At 40.4% G+C, this 10,193-nt stretch overlaps 1 non-coding gene across 1 annotated transcript; it reads right to left on the bottom strand.

The window, feature by feature from the left end:
- Positions 1-874: 874 nt before the first annotated feature.
- On the bottom strand, positions 875-981 carry LOC112793787 (small nucleolar RNA R71). The gene has a single exon (XR_003198481.1). It is a non-coding gene; the product is annotated as a small nucleolar RNA R71 (small nucleolar RNA).
- Between the last annotated feature and the right edge of the window lie 9,212 nt (positions 982-10,193).

Here is a 10,193-nt window from a genome sequence, read left to right as displayed (position 1 = left end):
AGCCGCCGTCAAATTTTGGCGCCGTTGCAGGGAAAACTTCACTTTAAGTGCAATGAGTGCTATGATTTTGGTTCTGTAAATATGTGATTATTGTGAATATTTGATTTTTGGTTTGCTACTTGGCATTAATTGTAGATACTCCTTTCCTCTTTAGTTAGTCTTGGTAGTTGTAGACTATTAAGTTAGTTCTTGTTTACTTGCCTACTTTTGTTTTACTTTTCATAATCGCATGCTTTCATTGCCTCCTTAGTTGAATGACACGGTCGCTTCCAGACCCGAGCATGGCCACTTTTGATCCAGAAATTGAAAGAGCTTTAACTCGTATAAGGCAAGCTCGGCGCCGGCTAGCTTTCGTGCATAGTGAATCAGGCTCCCTTGAGGATCACTCCCATTCACTATCACCACCAATCTGTGACCATCATTCTCTAATCAACGAGGAGACTCTCTATTCATCTGCGGGAAGTACTGAATTATCTTTGAGTGACTCAGGTGGCACCGTCATGGCGAACCCACCTCAAAGGATCACTTTGAAGGAAGCCAGAGCTCCTGATCTCTTCTTGCAACCACTTTAGATTCTGTATCCGGCGTTGGATCCGAATTTTGAGCTTAAGTCTGGAAAAATCAACTTGCTCCCCAAGTACAAGGATTGCCTGGGGAAGATCCTTTGAAGCATCTTAAGGATTTCCAAGTTGCATTTGCAACTGCAAGAAGACATAGAGCGGATGAAGCCACAGTGTTGGTCTTCGCTTTCCCTTTCTCTTTAGAAGGAAAGGCGAATGAGTGGTTTTATACTCAGCCGGGTGAAGTTAGATCCAATTGGGACTTGTTGTAAAAAGAATTCTTGGAAAAGTTCTACCCTCCTCAAAAAACAGACAAGCTACGAAAAAAGATCTCTTGCATTGTGCAACGAGATGGGGAGACTTTGTATGAATATTGGGAGAGATTCAAGAAGTTGCTAGAGGCTTCCCCTCACAACCGGATAGATAAGTTGGTTCTAATCAGTTATTTCTGTCAAGTAATGCACCACCAAGATAAGCTTCTCCTAGATGCCGCAAGTGGAGGATCATTGACCAAAAACAAGACCACAGCAGAGGCATGGGAAGTTATATCGGACCTAGCGGATTCAACTCAACACTCTAGGGCAAGGAGTTCGTAACCAAAAGCTGTGAGCGAGGTTTCTCCCTCTAGAGATGCTATTTTGACTAAGACCCTCGGTGAGATGACGGTGTTGTTGCGGCAAATCACCCAAGGGAAACAAATCCATCAAGCTTTGATAAATACTCCACCTCAACTTCCTAGGACCGAAGGACCATCAAGGATATGTGGTGTTTGTGCTTATACTACTCATTACACCGATGAGTACCCTCAAATCCAAGAGGACACGACATTGGCAGTTGCTAACCCCTACCCACAAAGACCCAACTACAACCAAGGATCCTACCCACATGGAGGTAATCAAAGCGAAGGGTGGAAAGATAACTCAAACCAAAGGTGGAACCAAGCTCCCCAAGCTCAACCTAACCAAAATGCTCAAGTTTACTATCATCAACACCCACAAGGTCAACCACAATACCAACAACCATATCCACAACCTCCATCTCAAGTAAAGTACCAACATCCAAATAGTAAATCCAATCCTTCTCAAGTTAACCAAGCCCTTCCCTCCAATCAATCCCACATGAATGACACAATACACACCTTCATGTAAGAACAAAGAGAGTTTCATAAGAAACAAGATGCATACATGGCTACAATAGCCGAAGCCCTTACCCATTTGACTCTCCCTCCTCAAACCACACAAAGCACCCAACAAGCTTCAACCTCAAGTAGTTTTCCCTCCCAACCTCAACCCAATCCTAAAGGAAGCATAAATGCCATTACTCTTAGAAGTGGTACTAAATTGGATAAGAATGTGGCTATACCTTTAAAGTTGAGTGAGGAGACAAACCATGAGGAGGTAGAAGATGAAGTGGAGGTGATGAGGAGTGAAGATGAAAATGTTGACAAAAGTGAGGAAGAACCACCAAAGGTCAAGGAGCACAAGAGAAAGACCTTGCTTGGAGAACCTTTGCCCATTCCATTTCAAACCTTAGCCAAGAAAGCAAAAAAGCAAGGAGATCTTGACCCCACTGTGGTGGAAGTTTTTTAGAAAGTTGAAGTTACCATCCATCTCTTTCGCCATTCAACAAGTGCCAAAATATGCCAAGTTTCTCAAGGATATTTGCACTCACAAAGACAAGCTTGGAAACCTCAACAAAAAGCTAGTAGATGATTCTATCTCCTCTTTACTTCCTGAAAAATGCAATGATCCCGACCTATGTTTGGTTACTTGTTTGATTGGTGGGACTAAGTTCACGGACTGTATGTGTGATTTGGGGGCGTGTGTGAGCATCATGCCACTCCCTATCTATGAAAGATTGAACTTATCACCCCTAAAGAGGTCTGAGGCGAGGTTAGTGTTAGCCGACAAGAGTATTGTGTCCGTTGTGGGGATTGTAGAGAATGTTATAGTCAATATTCAAGGATTGCTCTTTCCAGTTGATTTTCACATTTTGGAGACCCCTCCTATCGACTCAACTAAGCCATCATCAATACTCCTTGGAAGACCATTCTTGAAGACGGCCTATTTCAAGCTAGACGCACACTCGGGGGTCTATTCTTTTGAGTCAGATGGCAAGTTAGTCAAGTTCACTTTGGAGGAGTCCAACAAGCCTATCCTTGAAGCTTACTCCATTTTTGGGTGCGACATAGTTGAAAACAAAGTGAGTGAAGATTGCAAGGAGCAAGGAAACGACGACAGTGCCAAGAATTCAATTTCAAAAATCATACTCAACCAAAGGGCGCCAAGGAGTTAGAGATTTTTCTCCTTGGGGAAAACCATGGTGACATTTTCAAATTTTATCTCTTGTTTATAGCTTTTTGAACTATTTGTTTTCTTGTGATACAATGCTTAGTTTAGATTTGATCGGATGACTTTTGAATTGTATAAGTTAAATTTCTTGTGGACTATGATTTTGTGCTTGTTTGAATGATTTGGGGTTGGTGTGTTATTGTGCTAAGGTTAGGAACCTTAGTTTTGAAGAGAAAAGAAATTTATGAAATAGGTCATCTGTGCGTGCGCACCAAGATGTGCGTGCGCACAAAACTGTGTTTTTCGCCATCTATGCGGACGCACAAGCCTGTGCATACGCACACGCATTGAGATGCCCTCTGGTCGCAGTGCCAGCACGTCTTGTGTGTGCGCGTTACCCCCTATTCTCTGGCCTGTGCGTGCGCACAACTACGTGCGTACGCGCACATTGCCTTTCATACTTCATCTCTGCGGCCGCACAGACGTGTGTGTCTGCGCGCCAATTGTAGGCCCCTCTGGTGGGAGCGAGGGAACAGCCTGTGCGTGTGAGCAACCTCCCCCATTCTTAACCTCTGTGCGTGCGCACGGATCTGTGTGCGCACGCACACCTGCTTCTGTCCACACACACACACACACACAGATATATATATATATATATATATATATATATATATATATAAGAGAAAGTTCCTTTGTGCGCGCGCACTCTGCTGTGCGCCCGCACATTGTTTTGCAACCTCTTTGGCCGCCGCGTTCGCATGCTCTGTGCGTTTGCACCCTCCCAAGTTTTTGTTTCTGTGCGTCCGCATAGCTCCCAGTGCGTTCGCATAGGTCCCGTTCTGGGCATTAACAGGGCAACCTGCCCTGTTAAGAGGCAGCCCTCTCTTTTGTTTCCTTCTTCATAGCTGCCCTCTCCCTCTGTTCTCTGCCCAGTCCCTGTCGTTCAGCCTGCTGCCGGCCACCGCTGCCGTCAGCCCACCGCTGGCGACCACCATCTCTCTCTCTTTCTCTTACCCCTCTTCTCTTTCCTTTCTTTCTCTCTTTCTCTTCTATTTTTTCTTTTCCCCACCGGTGAGTTCTCTTCTCTGGTGCTTTTTCCATTGAACCCAACCACCGTGATTTTGCAGTGGCTATAAGAAGTGCCATTGTTCCTCCCTAGTTCTTGTTCTCTTCAACCTCTATATCTAAGGTTTTTGTTTTTCCATTTCTTTTATTTATGTTAATATTTTTGCATTTGTTTTAGTTTCTCTTATGTTGCTTAGATTAAATTTGTTGCTTTCTTTATTGCTTCTCTGTATTGCAAGGTGTTGTTGCTTGTTTATTGGGTTGGTTAGGATCAATTTTCAGCTTAATTGTCATGAACTTGCACATTGCATACCACATGTTCGATAACATGCCTCAATGAACATCTTGTTTGATTCATATAACATGGCCATCATATGCTTTCGATTTATCTTCTATTAGGCATATTGTATGAATTGTGCAACTTCATTTGTGAATTTTGATGATGATCACATTGTTATACCAATTCATTTCTTTGTTGGTATACTTTGAGTTCAACCACCCATGTTTTTCAAGAATTATGTACTTTGTTTGTGGGTGACTTTAGTTGTAAATGCATTGTGTTGGTAGAATATGAGTTTCATTGTTCATCTTGGGATTTAAATTGAGTAATCACTTTACAAATGTTTAACCTTCGGTGATATCTTGATCAAACATCTTTTGGTTTCCAATTAAAGAGCATTGTATATGTGATTACCACTTGTTGCAAATGAACAATTGACTATTCCTTTTTGGTGCTTGCTTGAAGTTGCTTGCATTTCTATGTTTTATATTTGCAACTTAAGCACTTAGTTGTGAAGCTTTGAACTTCGAGTTGGCTTAAGAGTTTGATTGCCGTTTTGTGCGGCCGGTGTGTGTGTTCCAACCGCGCGCACCATTGGAATATACACACTGTCATTCTTGTGAATCACACTATTTTCAAGCTTCCAACTAAGAATTTTGTTTCCTTGACCTTATTAAGTGCTTCCTCATTATTTTTAATTTGTTGTTGTCCTATGACCTTGATATTTTCTATTTTCTTTTTGGATGCGAAAGAAGGGTAAAAAACAGGTCCTTTTACCGGTTGTGCAATCTACAACCCGCGCATCCAGACCATATTTCATGGATCGCCCGAGTAATAACCCGGATATTTTGCTGAACAAAAGAGCCGGGAACTCAACTCTTGTTCTATCCCATCCAAGTCTTCATATGGAATATGCCTTGGAAGGTGTGCACTTTCCTCCTTAGCATCGATTTCAAACATCTTGGAGGGGTTTTCTTCAACTCTATGTTCCCATGGAGGTTCCGCATCTCCCAAGTCTTCTACCACTTCTTCCTTGTCTTCAACAATTAAAGCTTCCTCCAATTGTTCCAATACAAAGTGACTTCCCTCATTTCCCACTGGAGTTTCCAATCTCTCCTTCATGCTATGTTCTTCATCTGATTCTCCACATGTAGCCATGGGAGTTCCTTGAGTGTTCAAGCATTGGGAGGCTAATTGATTTGTTACCGCATCCAAAGCGGCCATGAAATTTTGCACATCCCTTTTCATCTCTTCTTGTTCTTGATCAAGAACACCAAGGGTTTCATCCATTAGAGGTTGGGGTGGGTGGAAGGGTTCATCATTTTGGGGGAAGGGTTCATAGTAGGAAGACGGTTCTTCTTGGTAGAGTTGTGGTGGTTCAATATTCTCCACTCTTTCCACTTGTTGCAAAACATACTCCATGGTTGCTTGAAATTGATCCAATGCTTCCTTAAGGTGATTCCTTGACTCTTGGATATCATGATAGGGATCATATGGCTCTTGGATCGATGGACATAAGTATTCTTCCATGTGAGTTTGTGGTGGAAGGTAGAATTCATCTTGTGGTTGAAAATTTTCATTTATTGGAGGTGGTTCATCTTGGTAATAATATGGAGGGGTGGCTCTTGAAAATATTGATGTTGGAATCATGGTGGCTCTATATGTGGTTCATATGGCTCATATGGTTGTTGGAATGGTGGATATAGATTAGGGTCATATGAAGGTGGTTGTTAAGTTTAGCTAGAAGTATAATATGATAAATAAGGTTTTAGGGTGTTTTAGTAGCTGTTTGGAGGATTGAAAGGCTTGGATTGGTGCAAGAACTTAGAAAAAAAGATTTTTGAAAAACAGAACACCATCCACGCGTGCGCGCACATAACGCGTACGCGCACCTGAGCATTTTTCGACCACCCACGCGCACGTGCACTGTACGCGTACGCGTGGATGCAAAATTTCACCTCCAGCCAAAAATCCAAGAGTTAGGCCTGCACTGTGCAAACATTGGGCCTAAGGCACAAGTCTATGCACGCGTGCGCGCACCTGGCGCGTACGCGCACATGATCTTAAATTCGCAATGCACGCACACACACACTGTGTGCGCGCGCGTCGATTGCACAATCCGCACCCCCGGTACTTTTACCATAGAGTTGTGCCACTTTTGGGCCGACACTATGCCTCCGGCCTAACTCGACGCACTCGTGCGCGCACCTGGCGCATACGCGTCCTTCAACCAATTTGCCCATTGACGCGTAAATGTGCATGACGCACACGCGTCGGTAAAAAAAAAAAGAGTTTTTTTTTCTCCCCTTATATTTTCTTTTGCTTATCACATTCGCATACTTCTACTCTTCCCATTTTCATTTAGTTTTTGTAGCATGTTTTCGTTTTTTTTAAGTCGTTTTAATAATGGTGTTGCATCTTCCTACTCAATTGTTGAGGATTCCTTGCATTATTTTGGTGCCTCTTGATATGCCATTTTCTCTTATTATTTCCTCCTCTACATGTTGTAGCTACCATGTAGTAGAGAACCATACTCCTACTTGGCAGTAACCCCCGCCTATGTTCTATTTGCTTTGATATCTTTGTCATAGGCTTAATATTCCTTTCCTTTTCTATCCTTTTAGGTTGGCCACCAAGGAGGGAGAAAGGAAAAGCTTTTAAATGGGGCAACAAACAAGTCATCCGCACAACCGTTTGAGGAACTCATCAATTGTAGCAACCCGTCCACCCTGCTCTTCTTTGCATGCACCGAGGACGGTGCAATCTTCACATGTGGGGAGGTCGTCGACCGATCTCCGTGGGTAACAATTTCCTTGTCCAACACCAATTCTTAGTTTTCTTTGTTAGATTAGTTATTGCATTGCATGATAGGTTGCATGTTAGTTAGAATTTGTACATATTTTTACCACTTCTTTTTTTTGTTAGGACTACTTGGTTAGGATGATGATTTCTTTCCCAAGAAACCGTTTTAGGGTAACCTACCAATTTGAAAAATTTTTTTGGAACTTGCTGGAAAGAATGTATTTTGGAACATGGATTTTGAGCTAAGAACACAAGCAAGTGAGATTTGAGCCTAATGATGTGGTTACATCTTATAACCACTTATTTTTCCTTCTTGTGTGCATTATTCTCTTCCTATGATTGTAATCTTTGATTTGTTTGATTCTTTATGTCCATTATTTTGTGTAGTCATGCATTTATATGATTGAGGCCATCATTTCATTTAGCTCACTTACCCAAAAAGCCTTACCTTTTATCTTCTATTGTTAGCCAAATTTGAGCCTACGCTTAACCCACTTATTCTTATTTTAGCACATTACAAGCTTAAAGCGGAAAACAATACAAGTCCTTAATTTGGATCTTTGATTAGCTTAGGCAAGTGTGTGTGAGTATCATTCAAGTGTGGGAATCTTGGGACATTGAGTGAATAAAAGGGTAGTTTTGTATTTTTATTGAAAATATTGGGAATTGGGTACATACTCATGTATTGATCAAATGTAAAACCTTATGCATTGATGCTTTTGTATAAAAAAAATGAGAAAAACAAAAGAAAAAGAAAAGAAAAAAATTAATAGAAAGAAAGAAAAAAAAAGAAAAAACAATAAAAAGGGGACAAAATGTCCCAACGTGAAGCTCAAACAATAAAGAATCAATGCATATGGAATGTGAATTAAAAAGAAATGCATGAGTATGTGAAAAAGTGAAAAATGGGTAGTTAGGTTAGAACTTAATTGTATAGGATGTCATAGGTTAGGTGGGAAGTTTAAGCTTATCAAAGATTCAAATTTCAAGCTCACTTAACCATATATGCATCATACCTTGACCCTAGCCCCATTACAACCAAAGAAAAGACCTCATGATACTTGTATGCATGCATGACATATATGTTGATTGTTAGAAGAAGAACAAATCTTGAAAAGCATGATTAGGGGAGAATTGAGTGAGTCAACCCCAAACACTGAGCGACTAGAGTGCAAACACTTTCGGTGAGGGTTCGATGCTCAATTCCTTGATTCCCGGCTTTCACGAGCGTTCTTCTTGCAAGTCTATGTGAACTTCATGTTTATACTTCAATTGGTAGGACTCATGAATCGTTATATGATCTTAAGCCCTACTTGTGCATGTATGTCTTGGAGATTGATTTATTTTTTTAACCAAGTAGGTAGAATCATTTTGCATTTAGTTGCATGCATATAGTTTCTTTGCTTTGAATAAGTGTCATATCCCTTATTTCATTCTTGGTTTAGCATGAGGACATGCTAAGGTTTAAGTGTGGGGAGGTTGATAAACCTCAATTTGACGGTTTATCTTGTATTGAATTTAGAGTATTTTGTAGACCTTTTCTCACATTTACCCAATGAATTAGCATGGCTTTGTATATTCTCCTTTAATTGTGCTTAAGAGTGAAAACATGCTTTTTAGGACTTAAAATAGCTAAATCTAATTCTCCTTGATTCCATTAGATGCCTTGATATGTTTGTTAAGTGATTTAAGGTTTAGGAGGCAAAGATTGGATCAAGGGAATGAAGAAAGAAAGCATGAAAAGTTGGAGAACTCATGAAGAAATGAAAGAACCGGAAAGCTATCAAGCCGACCTCTTTGCACTTAAACGACAATAACTTGAGCTACAGAGGTCCAAATGATGCGGTTCCAGTTGGGTTGGAAAGCTAACATCCTCAGCTTCGAAACGATATAAGATTTGCTATGGTTGAACCGCGCATGGTGACGTGTACGTGCATAGTACGCGCACACGCCGTTGCTGCCACCTGGTTCACTTAAAGCAAAACATGGCCAGCGATTTTAGAAGCCTTGTGGGCCCAATCCAACTCATTTCTGATGCTATTTAAGCCAAGGATTGAAGGGGAAATAAACACACTCTCATACTTTAGATGTTAGTTACCATTAGTTTAGTTTAGCTTAGTTTAGTAGTTAGAAGTAGTTTCTAGAGAGAGAAGCTCTCACTTCTCTCTAGGATTAGGATTAGGATTAGGTTTAGTTCTTAGATCTAGATTTTAATACATCTTCTTCTACTTCTATCTTCTCAATTCCTTGTTGTTACATTCATTCTCCTTCCATTCTTTTGTTGTAATTTCCTTTATGTTGTTCTTGTGTTTTGTTGTAGATCTACCTTTGTTTCTTCTCTCTTCTCCCCATTCTATTCAAGGTAATTCATAATAATTGTGTTCCTTTTGATTTGTTGTTGTTAATTCTTTGCAATAATTGTTGTTAGATCTTGTTCTTGTTGTTGATTTACTATGCTTTCCTTTTATGCCTTCCAAGTATTTGATGAAATGCTTGGTTGGATTCTAGAGTAGAGTTTTATGTTCTTGGCTTGGAAAGGTAACTTAGGAACTCTTGAGTTACTAATGTCCAAGTAATTGATGATTGGGATCCATTGACTCTAGTTCTCACTAATTGAATTAGTGGAGAGTTAGGACTTATGGACTAGGATTGATATAGCTCATTTGACTTTCCTTTACTACTAGTTAGAGGATGATTTAATGAGATTAATCCTTGCCAATTCTCATATTGTGGTTAGTGATTAGGATAGAGATCCTTGACCACTAACCCTTGCCAAGACCTTTTTAGGCCTTAGTTTACTTTCTTGCCATTTATCTTTCATGTTTCTTATTAAAACCCCAAAAAAATAACTCACAACCAATAACAAAACACTTCATTACAATTCCTAGGGAGAACAACCCGAGGTTTGAATACTTCGGTTATTAATTTTAGGGGTTTGTTACTTGTGCAAACAATCTTTTGTATGAAAGGATTATTGTTGGTTTAGAAACTATACTTGCAACGAGAATTCATTTGTGAAATTCTAAACCTTTAAAAATCCAATCATCAGTCACGCGTACGCGTTGTTAACACGTAGGCGTGGTATGGTGCTCTGTTTTTCAAAATTTTCCAATTTCTTGCACCAAACCAAGCATTCCAAACCCCCAAACAGCTATCAAAACATCCTAAAACTTTATTTAACATACTACACTCCCA

The sequence above is a fragment of the Arachis hypogaea genome, chromosome 3, assembly GCF_003086295.3.
Source record: "Arachis hypogaea cultivar Tifrunner chromosome 3, arahy.Tifrunner.gnm2.J5K5, whole genome shotgun sequence".
In the NCBI taxonomy this organism is placed as follows: domain Eukaryota; kingdom Viridiplantae; phylum Streptophyta; class Magnoliopsida; order Fabales; family Fabaceae; genus Arachis; species Arachis hypogaea.
Note: the sequence above shows the minus strand (reverse complement) of the source record. Positions and strands in the feature narration are given on the sequence as shown.